At 37.4% G+C, this 12,993-nt stretch overlaps 1 protein-coding gene across 5 annotated transcripts in view; it reads right to left on the bottom strand.

Annotated features, from left to right (window-relative positions):
* The window catches only part of magi2a (membrane associated guanylate kinase, WW and PDZ domain containing 2a), a 1,205,404-nt gene that overhangs the window by 730,350 nt on the left and 462,061 nt on the right, over nucleotides 1-12,993 (bottom strand). The window lies entirely within an intron of this gene.

Raw genomic sequence — 12,993 nt, forward strand, 5'->3', positions numbered from 1 at the left:
AGAAACCACACTGACATGTGCAAATGGATCAAGATGTAAGCGAACCATACAAGGGTGTCCACATAGATTACAAAAAAAAAATAAAAAGGCAAACATACTCATTGTGACAAATGCACAAGCATAGCCACCCGCAGGTACACATTAGGCACTCATTTGCATCTACATGAATATATTACAATAAAGTTGTTTTCTTAAGACACAACATAATGAAAGCTCTCATAACATAATTCTCTGTGTTGCTGAGACCCACGCAAAACGCACATCAATAAAATAAACGGTGACACATTCATTCACTCATTCAGTTTATTGTTATAGAATAAAATAGAATGAAACTTTAGTGTCAAGTAACATGGTTGATATCAAAGCGTCTTGGTTACAGACAAATTTAAGAATTGCGACATAAAACACCAAGGGCCACATAAGACAATATTAAAGCAGGAAAAGTAAATGACAATAGAGCGGACATTACATAATAAATATATGAAATGGAAGATAATATAGCAACTTGCAGAATTGTACCTATGCTCCATACTTAAGTCCTCAGATGTAAAGATAAATCATAGGAGATGGGTGAAGCTGGATATCTGGGGGTGAATCAAACCACATGACTGACCAGACTAACAACTATCAAAAAAAAAACATTTTTGACACAATAAACTGTTTTGAGTGACTAAATAAGTGAATAAATAAATGAGATGGGTACCTGGCTGAGTGTGATATGGTTATACTGCCCGCTCCATTCCTGATCTGAGGTGTTCACAGGGCCTGAATAGAGTTCAATTCCAAGCCTGTTTCTCTTTCTCCTGTCTGAGCTCTGCAGTTTGTGCTTTGAATGAGCAAATACATTGACAAACCATACCATTAAGGTGGAAGTCAGGATATTTTCAAGAACTGCCCTATAAAACTGGACCATCACACATATGGACATACTGCACATTATGAACTGACTGAAGTAAAAAAAAAAAAATGTTTTGTGAATAAAGGCTATGTACATGAAATTTAATGATACAGATATTGACAGTGCCACCATTAATAAGCAGTTATGTAAGAGAAGTAGGACATCTTCAAAAATCCAGTACCATTTTTAGTGTTTTCAGAGTGTTCAGATCAAGAATGTTTGGATGACACCAACTAACCAGCTGTAAAAGCTCTGTCTACAATGGCACCTCAACTCCCTGTCTGTCATCTGGCCAATCATGGCAGTGTCATCGGCAAACTTCAGCAATTTTAGAGGCAAGGCACTGATGGTGCAACTTTTTCTGTAGAGGAACTCTGACTGAACTTCACTGAGCTGCACTGTCTATTGTGTATTACTGAGAAAGGAAGAGAGACATTCCAGAGACATTCAGCAGTGTCCAAGTTCAGCAGTGTCCAAGTTCACATTTAGGAGTGTGCTTTGAAAACGTTCTAATATAATTGCGTTAAATGATAAACAAAAATCAGCTAAAAGGATTCTGGCTTAAGAATCAGGGGAGGCTAAATGCTGCAAGGTGTAGTGGAGAGCCGTGTTTACAGCATCTTGTACTAATCTGTTAGCAGAGGAAGCAAACTAATGGGTGACAAGACGGAAGCAAGTGAAAAACTTGAGATACTGGAGTATATTGAATGTTAAAATGTTTTCATTTTTAGAGGAGTCAATGTCATTGATCTGTAACTGTTATGGCTGGAAATGCTTTACTTTTTGGGGATTGGGTTGATGCCTAGAACTCTTATATAATGTTTCACTGAGGACAGGCTCAGAGCACATACACAGAGCTCCAAATAATAAACGGCAACAGAAAAGTGTGTCACTATGCACACTCAAATGGGTATTTAAGAAGACAGTAATGAAAATGGAATTGAAGCCATGCTAATAGGTAACAAGATATGTCATAAATTTTAGGACACTGACTAAATCCTCTTCTTTTGTAAATTGTGAAAATGTATTTTTTTTTATTGAAATATGTCATTTGAAAAGCAGTGACGTGCCAAATAGTGATGGATGGACACAAAAAGTTTGACTTTAGCACCAATACCAGCTTTCACACCTCAGTACCAGTACCAAAACTGATACCAAAGCAAATAATGGCTTAAATTTGTATTTTTCCCACAAAAATGGAATGACAAAATGGAGCAGTGATTGTTGCAACAAAATAGTGGTTCATTTAATTTATTATAAATATTGCAACGACCACAACAAATACACACGCTGGGAACTAAAATAACTGGTGAGGCTTCTTGGTGAGACACTGTATGCAGCGCAGAGCACTCCTGGCCTACCAGCTCCACTACTATTACCTGACGTCCAAGCTCCAAGTCCCCAACCCACCTTGTTTGCTGGCTCTCATGCACCTTATTGCTCCCACTCATACTCACATGTACTGCTTCAGCAAATCTTGCTATTCCAATCCTGCAGCACCAGTTGAAGTCCAGCAAATTCTTATTCTCTCTGTCAATAGCTTTCCGACTCCTCTGAGACTGGGTCTCTGCCTTGGTGCGCCATTCTGCCAACTGATCGCAGATTATCGAGTTCCTACCACAGTTCCACCTTCCTGCCCTTCCATACCCCAACCTACTGCGATGCTTCATTTGCCTAACCCATCACTCAGGGCTCAGTACACATGCCTCAGTAGCAGTCCAGCTACATGGCCCTCTGAATTGGAAGGCCGGTTATTACAATATGGTTAGTATCTGAAATATCTCAACACAAGAACGTTCCAACAATGTAAGCATACTACAGTGTGTGCAATGTGTAGACTACACTGCTAATTAACACTATTTAGTATGACATTTTACATCACAAATGTAAAAATTTCCAACGCTTAGGCCTGAATTAATTTGTTAAAGCATTCTTTATGAACTCATACTGTATGAAAATACTGCACTTGTTAACTCACTGAAACACATTAATCTTAACTTTTCTTGTTTTTACTGTTTACTGTTACTGTCTTCACACCTGTTAAGTTTTTAACTCCTGGATGAATCAGGAAGGGCTTCAAAAGATTCAATGTGTTAGCTCTAGTGGCGTAGCACAGATGTAGCATGGAAGGGTGAGGGCCCTTCTCTGAAAAAAGCATTTACAATTGAATCCTGATTTAACACTCCCATATTTTCCATTTTCACACATTTTACATTTTATTGGATGCTGCTGTTTACATAAAAAGTCTTCTAATGTTATGAGAACACAGTAGTTAAAAGTGGCTCTAGCCTTATTGTTGACTTGTGTCTAATTTTGTTTTTATCTTTTTGACTGCTCAGATAAATTTTGCGACTGATCCAAATCTGTTTATCCTGAATGTGTCCTGCACACACAAAATGAATGACAGTTTTGTTAGACAGACAGAAGCAAATTAAAAGATGCCAGTTGCTGCTCTACTTCACATCATTTCAGTGCAGGATAGCAAGGAAGAGAATCAAGAAACAAAAGATCAGAGGTGTTGCTTTGAGTTTATTTATCCTCACTGGTGTCCTGAACATAGAAACAAGTGACCCATAGGACAGAAGATGGGACTGGTGAGAGCGATGTGTACGGGTTTGTATGAAAAACTTTTGTGCAAATACTTTTCAAACAAGTTTTGATTCCATGCTATTTTTCAATAATTACACCTTTCTAAAAAATCTGATTTACAATTTCCTGCATTTAATTTTTTTTTCCTATTGGTTCCTAGAAAAATGCTAATTGGGTGTCCTCCAGTATTTCAAACTCGTTTGTCTCTCCATTGAAGTCATAATCTTTTCAAACAAATATTTACAGTCTAAATGAAACCCACAGTGTACCTGGCCAATTTGTTGCAGTTTGGAGGAAAACTGCTGCAGCATTAACATATAATAATGAAACATTTTGAGACCCCAATGGTATTACTGACCATATTTCTATTTAAATACTGCATATCCTTATTTCTATCTGGAGCTGGGGCTGTCAGGTCATTATAAATAAACTCATGGTCATCTGCAATAGGACAAGTAGGACAAGCAGAAGAAGCCTTTTCCATTCCATGACACACTGTACAGTATAATAATCTGTTCCATTTTTGAATTAAGCAGCATTTCGCCAATTCCCTCTTCCACTGATGCTTTAAACATTGATGTTATCTTTGGTCATTTGGCAATGGTCTGTTGTGCCAATTGCTTGATTTGGGTAGCACTTCATTTTTTTTTTCTTTTCTTGTGGTGATGGATCTCTTCCAAATTTACTAGTTAACTTATTCAGATTTTCTCACATTGGCCATTCCATTCACTATAAAAACACATGGGGCAATACATAAGTTGTTCACTGTTTTGTTAAGCCTAAAAATTCACTAAATTCTTCTTTTTTCAAAAATTAAATATCATTTTTGTGGCTGACCTTGCAAGGGTCTGGTGAGAAGGCCCTTTGAGTGAACATTTTGAACCTATAAACATTTTGTGGGCATCTAGCTCCATATATTCCTTGCAGAATATCAGAATGCTTGGTCCATGCTCTTCATGGTCCTTTTTTTTTTAAAGACATAGAGCTTATTCTTCAATAAAGGTAGCATAAAGCAATTTCAGTCACATATTCATTAATAAAATTACCATATTTTGCACCATGCTGGTATAGTATTGTTTAAAAATTTGGTAGTTTGGTACTTTTTTTAGTATCCAGTATACCACATGACACTAGTGTCAAATTGCAGGTCTCTCAGACTATATGAAAGGTCTAAGCTAATACATGAAAGATAAATGAAAAAAATGAAAGTCCAGGGGCCTCATGTATAAACGGTGCGTACACACAGAAATGTTGCGTACGAATGTTTCCATGTTCAAATCGTGATGTATAAAACCTAAACTTGGTGTAAAGCCACGCACATTTCCACAGTAGCTCACATCCTGTCATACGCAAGTTCTCCGCTCGGTTTTGCAGACTGGCGGCACCCAGCATCAAAGCAGTGCTACTGTTCATGTGTGGTTTATCTTTCTTTTTCAGAACCACATCCCTGACACGGCTTTATAAATACACTGAAATTAACCGCATATTTTTTATTAGTTTAATGCATCTGATTGTAATTAACCTGTAACAATATAATGGTCCACGGAATGGTCAAACTATTCTAAATACCATAGCTGCTTTAACGTTGTTACTCTCACTGCACCTTCTTTTTCTTCTTTCAGCTGCCCCCGTTAGGGGTTGCCAAAGCTTTTTCCATATTACTCTCACTGCACCACTCAGAGCAGCTGATCGGAAAGAGAATTATCGGTATTCAGCATCAAGCACACGCTGCCTCAGCCATGCTTCCTATTTGATCTGCTTCTCACACGGCAAATGCTTCAAAACCTTTCCTGTACGGACCTTGCGGTTCAGAAACAGTTTCATCCCAAGAGCTCTAAACGCACTCAATCAGTCCATCAACTGCTACTTGTAGAACAGTTTGTAATTATAAGTACAATTACCTCACTGTAAACTTGCACTACAGTTATAATATTGCACATCCTGAGCCACTTTATAAAGCGCGTATTTACATATGATGACGATATCATTTTTAAGGTGAAATGCAGCAAAATATGTTTATTATATTATACAGATAAAACTTGGATCTGAAGGATCTGGTGCTCCGTTCACGGATTGTTCCTGCCTCGCACTGAATGCTTCACAGGGACTGGCATGATGGATAGTAGGGCTGGGCGATTAATCGAAAAGTAATCGAAATCGACATTCAGAACCTATAATCGATCAAATTTTTCCAGGTCGATTATTTCAATTAGTTTCCTGTTAAAAACACTACCGCGTGAGGAGTCATGTGACCCCGCTCCGTTACGTTACATTATTCTGCTGACATGTCGAGCATGGAGAGCTTAAACACTGACACAACTGAGCAACAAGAGCAGCTTGTACCAAAGAAAAATGCAGTCTCCGTCATTTGGACACATTTTGGCTTCAGTAAGGATGACATCGAACAAAATGAAGTCAGATGTAGACACTGTAGAAAAACAGTTTCGACGCCCAAAGGTAACACCACCAATTTGTTTCAACACTTGAAGCTCAATCACGTTACTGGATATGAACAGTGCATGGCTCAAAAAAAACAAAAAGAGACTGACAAGCGCCCAGCAACAAGTGCCTCCGCAAAGCAGATGTCGATAACACAAGCGTTTACAAAAGCCACACAGTATGAGAAGAGTTCAAGAAGATGGAAAGAAATAACTGACACTATTTGTTATTACATCGCAAAGAATATGACTCCCTTGGCTAGAGTGGAGCAAAGCGGGTTTAAACACTCGTTAAAACTCTCGACAGAAGATACACTGTGCCATCACGATCACATTTTTCTAAAACTGCGCTGCCAGACATGTACAAGACATGTTGTAAAAATGTAGCTGCGGAACTGAAAAATGTTCAACACTTTGCAACCACATCTGATCTCTGGTCAAGTAGGACGATGGACCCATCCTTGAGCCTTACTTTGCACTACATTGACGACGATTGGAAGCTGCGCCAGAGATGCTTTAAGACGGCATATTTTCCAGCCGATCACACCGCAGATATGATTGCGCAAGGTCTTAAAGATATGCTTTCTGAATGGGACCTTGCGGAAGAAAAACTTTCAGCCATTACGATAGACAACGGTGCAGAGATGAGCAGCTATTTGGTGTCCCCCATGCTGGATAGTGAGGCAAATCCACTGGACTGGTGGAGGAAGCATCATGTACACTTTCCCACTCTAAGTAAGGTGGCAAAAAATTATCTCTGCATACCAGCTACTAGCTCCCCATCAGAGCAGGTTTTCAGTTCGGGCGGAAACATTGTTACATGCCTCAGGTCCTGCCTGAAACCTGAAAAGGTTAACATGCTCGTGTTTCATAGTAAGAACTTAGAGTAAATTCATGTTCATATAGTGACATGACAAGATCGCTAAGATCACCTCATGCAGCAGTGTTTAGAGAGTTCTATTTTCATTACAACAATCTGTTGTTTACATCGATACATTGCACATTAAAATATTTGTTTACAGAAGATGCAAGAAATGCACTGTTTAAAATATTATTTACAGGATATATAAGAGTTATTTTATTTAGAAGAGATACTGCTTATTTTCTTCTTTTAATAAGAAAAACATTGAAAATAATTTATTTTGTTTCCAAAAGTGCAAGTTATTTATTTTTACTTTTTTTATAAGAACAAAGTGACTGTTATAGGCAATGTGTGCTTTAATTTCAGTTGTTCAACATTGATGTTCAATAAATAATCACAGATAGTAGTGTTTCCTTCAATTATTTTAAAATCAAGTAATGCACCCTTCATTCAAAAATCTCTCACTTGTAATATGTGAGCATATTTACTGTACAAAACTTGTCCGTGAATGAGGCCAAAAAAATAAAAAAATAAATAAAATAATCGTTCATTAATCGTAATCGAGTTAAAATGTTCAATTAATCAAGATTTTGATTTTAGGCCAAATCTCCCAGCCCTAATGGATAGAATAATTAAACATGTACTACGAAGATATTTCAATGTTCCTTAAAAGTTTTGAAGAATCAGCATTATAAGCTTACAGATGGCTTAACGTCTATTACAGAGCTGATTGTGTGGCGATTGGGTATTTGGAGAAAGAAAAGGAAGGACAGGAATTGGAGGTTAGTACGTTTGAAAGAGACAGTACTGCTGCAATAAATTATTTCATCGAAGGTCGCGCACAATCACTGCAAAACCGAGTTCCCATGTTTAATAACATGCTTTAACTCCTAACAACATGAAAATGATATCACGTATACATCTCAGTATTTTAGTTATTCAGAGAGCTGTAACATCACGAATGTAATGGATTCTGTGTCCTGTCGGAGGGAGAGAAAGCCGGTTTAAGAAGCATGTAGTAATTCACACAAACAGAGCACATAGAAGATCAAATACAAAACAAAGCATTTAACGTACTACTTTATTTACGATGGGATTTGAGAAACTAGTAAATTAAATGATTTTAAGATTAAGTTTATGATGTTCTACTTTAATGACAAAATAAACTACGTGATTAAAGTGGAAAGTTCGAGATTAAAGTTGACATTTTGTGCTTTTTCCCCATTGTGTGCCTTTTTTTCCTCTGTACCCTAATAAGCTTTCATATGACACTCAGACGGTGGGCTACAACTCGCCTTTTCATCGCGACTTTGATATGTGACTTCTTTTTTATTTCGGGCACTGTACGACATTGTAAACTTGAGCTTTCGAGTTTCTCTGACACTCTATGTTACTCGATCAACTTCCTTTTCTTGTTTATACCACTGTTAAAACCAATAAATAGTACATTTTTCCTTGCCTCCACTTGGTATTTGCTGAAATTCTTCTGTTTTCCTTCGTACTTTTGCCATTGTGTTTTCACAGAAGGCTGAGCTTAAGGGCTATTTATATTGAATTACATATTGAAAGAGGCGTAATTCTGGGAGGAGTTGGGGTGGGGCAGCAGGCGCTTGCACGTGCGTTACTTTTCGCGCTGATCGGGATTTATGTAGCGGAAGAACGTGGAAGTTTCCTGCATCTTGTTTTTTTTGTGCGTACACACATTCCCGTTTTTGTGCTTACCCCATGTTATAGTGTGAGTTCTACACACAGCGTTATACTGTACATGAGGCACCAGGTGAGTAGTTGCAGTCATACACAGGTCATGGTGAAGTTTTAGTAGCCTGCTTCTGGAGGAAAGGACTAGTTAATATGACAATCATCAGAAGCTGGTTATATTGGGAATATGCACATGTGACACTCGTAGCAATCTCGGCTGTAGTAGACATTGTATGTAGCCAGATATCATTAAAGAGAACAACCGCATTAGTTATGCTCAGTCAACATTACTTCAAGGGTTTAAAAAAAACTTCTATCAGTTATCTAAAATGGATCATCATCACATTATTATTAATTTGACCTTTTGAAAGATGAACTCTTGTTCGTGAGATGTGTGACATGCACAAGTATTATAAGCTAAAATCACATCCAACAAAGGTGAAGGACAGCTCTATAGCCCTGCTTCTCCTACACTTTGCTGTTGTCTCTGAGTACCCCACTATGTCTGGTAAATACTAACCTACTGTGTTTACTGCAGCACTATGGAAAATAATTTAAAAATGATCACCCTTAGATGGACTGGCACCCTGTCTAGGCATTGTTCCTGCCTTGCACCCTTGCTGGGCAGGCTCTAGCTTCCCCATGACCCTGCTCAGTGGGTTTAGAAGTTGGATGGATGGATGCATGAAAATAATTAGAGATTCAATTGTTATTGTATGTACAGTATTTGTAAAAGAGGGATGCAGGGACCTCTGGAAATGCGCTAATTCAAAGGGTTTAGCTAACAGAAAGCCGAGTGCAGGAGTCACGGTCAGATGACTGGAGATATGAGACTGTTGAACTCCAGTATTTTATATTTATTTAACATAAAAAAACAACTGAAACAACAAACAAACAAACTTGCTGTAGATAAACCAATATGGCAGAAAGAAAACTCTGATGTTAACAGGCAACCACTTCCGGTTGAGGGTGTGACCTCATTAAACTTTCTTACAGTATGTCTGATATGATGTTAAGGGTGAAACAAAAAGTATACTCCCCGTATACATTAATACTGATACTGCTATGTGACCATGACTTAAGAAGACACCAGACATCACCAAAGAAAACACCAGGGAATACATGAAGAAATACAGAAGGCATCCCTGCTTGAAATGGGACCACCCACCTGTTGCAAAAATGAAAAAGCCAAAAATAGAGGACCACAGAGCATCTAAATGATCACATTAACCTTTCTTATAACTCATACCTATCATTTGTATTGCTTCTGCTTTGCCAATGACTTCATTGCTGAGACGGGAAGCACTTTATTTTTAATTCGCATGAAAATGAAAAATAAATTAAGGCCAATGTAAACTCAGCCAGTTTTATTTTTGTCCCAAAATGTGTGAGCATTAACATTGGAGAGGAAAAAAAAACACTGCTGTGTGCTTTTTGATTATAAGTATGCTAAAGTGCACCTCGCCACAAAGCAATCTGTGAAAGGTGAGGGGGTCAACGTCATTCATATCTAGAATGCAAAGCCTTACTGTATTTATTGCTGCTGCCGCCACTCTTTTTTTATAAAGGTGACATGCAGTAGATTTTCTACATTTCCTTTAGCTTTAAATTTTTATTATGGAGCTGTGTAATGTTAATATGAAGCCCTTAGTATCTTCTGCACTTCATTTTACTGTATATCTACTGTATGATTAGAAAAATATCAGCATGTTTGTAGCAGTCTTAGAATAATACTATCTACCTATAAAGAACAGATGCCCATTATTTTTATACAAAACCTTATGCACACTTTACACTTGGGAAGGCATGGTGCATACAGTAGGATCAGTTGTCCATCAAGAAAACTAAGCAGGTAAAAAAAAAATTGTGAAGAAATCAAGACAGGTATAAAAAGGTCAGTATGGTACCGCCTACACAGAAGAGTGAATTTCATGTACATACAACATATCACCACTCTCCAGCACTATGAGTATTTGCCCAGCCTGTCAGTCAAAAAGAAGCTTATCAATACTTATGTCTACCCCAGTGTTAAAGATGTTACTCATCTAAACCTCGAACCGAGCATTTCATTTGATCTCTGCAAGGAGGCATATACTATAGTTACAGTGAACCCTTAAACGATCTTGGAGATTGTTGGTAACATAAAAGTATTACAGCTGATTGTGCTGTACTTCTCTAATTTTCTCAAAAGCACAATTTTTTTCTCCCATGAAGGGGATAGTGATATGTATGATGGCAGAGCATTTCCTACTACCAAATCATTGCATTTGAACCCTGGTCCAGTTTTAGACTTGGGAGTTCAATATGGAGTGCACATGTTCTCTTGGGATGGATGTGAAGTTTTTCCCCATAGTCCAAACATTTGACAGATAGACAGTGTGTGGCTGTGTCTGTATGTGCACTGTGAAGGGTAGACATAGCATCCAGGGTTGGTTCTTGTCATTTAGGACAACTTCTAGTCTCATTCAATGATGTACTGAAATTAAAACTGTAACACAAAGGATGAATGATGGATAAGACATGTAATCCAAAATTCGCTAAATTGACTGTCCTGCAAAGCTTAGGTCATCTACCCATGGTCCTGAAAAAGGAAGAAATGTAAGACTTCTTGAAATTATACTGTGGGTAATCCCCCAATACCTGAATATGAACCCACAGTCAGGATTGCTTCCCTAATGCCTTGCTCTTAAGCCAAAACCTCTCTCTTGTTCCCTTGAATATCTTTCTTAAACACCCTTCTGGGGCTTACTATACCACCAGCTTGCAAGTGGAAAATCCACTGGTGCATTGTAGAAAACATTTATCCTTTCCTGGCTTTAAACATCTTTCAAGGCTTCAATTTACAACCAATTTGTGAGAAAATAATCCACTGGTGGTGTGCACAGGCTATTCGTGTTTTATCTGCTTCTCAATCCACCTGAAGGGCCTTACATTTATTTCCAACCTTCTCATGGAGCTTAGTCCTCCTTAACTAGACTGGAGATTCATTAATGAATTCACCTAAAACTGTGCTCAAAATTTATGATCTGTTAAAAGGCATCTTGAAGCCACACTGATGTCCCACTGGTGATAACACTTAATAGCCATTCCCTTCTGCCAAGGAAAAACAAACTGGTCAAGGAAACCTTAATCAATGCCTGTACTCCTGCCAAGGAGGGAAATTACAAAACAAAACACACAGGAAACAAACAGAGATCCTCCATGAGTGACTTGCACCAGGTTACAGCCACTTGCCATTTGTAAAAGAAAAAACATTATTAACTGAAACCCACACAAGTTTACATTACAACAGAACAGTATTAAGAAATTTTACATGTACTATGAGCAGACAGAAGACAATCTAGCTAGTAAGAAAATGGGGAAATAAAAAGGGTTAGTTTTATGAAGCAGTAATTTTGCTTTAATATCAAAGTATCAAGGTGTATCAAGAGTAAGTTGCATCTGTTCAATATTGCAATAATTTCACAAAGCACATGGACCGACTGACTGACTGACATGGTCCAAGGAAATGAATAATATATATTTCTATTTAAGAACAGCACTGCTGAATTTTACATATCTGTAATGACAGTTTTAAAATTCAAATGATTCCCTTTTTTAAACATCCATCCATTATCCAATCTGCTGTATCCTAACTACAGGGTCACGGGGGTCTGCTGGAGCCAATCCCAGTCAACACAGGGCGCAAGGCAGGAAACAAACCCCGGGCAGGGCGCCAGCCCACCGCATACTTTTTTAAACTTAAACTTGGAATTTCAGTCATTGTACAGAAAGTTTAATAAAATTTTACAGTAAGTTTTAGCTCTTTAAAACAAGAAAAATCTTATCAGCACCTGCCTAAAATACTACTTTATATGCTCTTGTTTAAGTCACTCATCAATTACAGACTATGAGAGACAAAATAATATAAAAATAACAGTAATTAGATTGGGGAAATGACCTCACTTTGATTTACTAGGATGCTCACAAGCTGGAAAATCTTGTTTATATTATGAATAATGTTTTGAATATACAAATTATTACAATTCTGGGATTCCCTGATCATATTTTTTGATAGCATGAATGAGTTATAAAATTCATATTAAAAAATTTCATTGTATTGTCATGGAAAGCTGGATCCTATGCCAATAAGCCAACAATATTTCATACTGAGTCAATTTATAACCATCAGTTATTAGATGGAGGATAAACTCTGCCATCTGCTAGAATTCAACTCAACTGGTGACTGGTGTCTCGGGTGTGGATTGAGACTTTAAATGTTTTCCGTGGAGATGTTTTATAACTCACATTTACCAAGGTCATTTTAATATAACACTGCCAAAATATGAATTTACAACTAAACTCTATTCTCCCATCTTTATTTATTGTTCTTCGTAACAAATTATACACTTGAGAATTTTCTATAATATAAAAGTTAAAATATTTTTAAATAATATTTTTATTGTAATAAAAGTAGTTTATATCTGAATACTAAAAATATAATAAATTACATACAACATATACTGTAT

Source organism: Polypterus senegalus, chromosome 8 (assembly GCF_016835505.1).
Source record: "Polypterus senegalus isolate Bchr_013 chromosome 8, ASM1683550v1, whole genome shotgun sequence".
Taxonomy (NCBI): Eukaryota; Metazoa; Chordata; class Cladistia; order Polypteriformes; family Polypteridae; genus Polypterus; species Polypterus senegalus.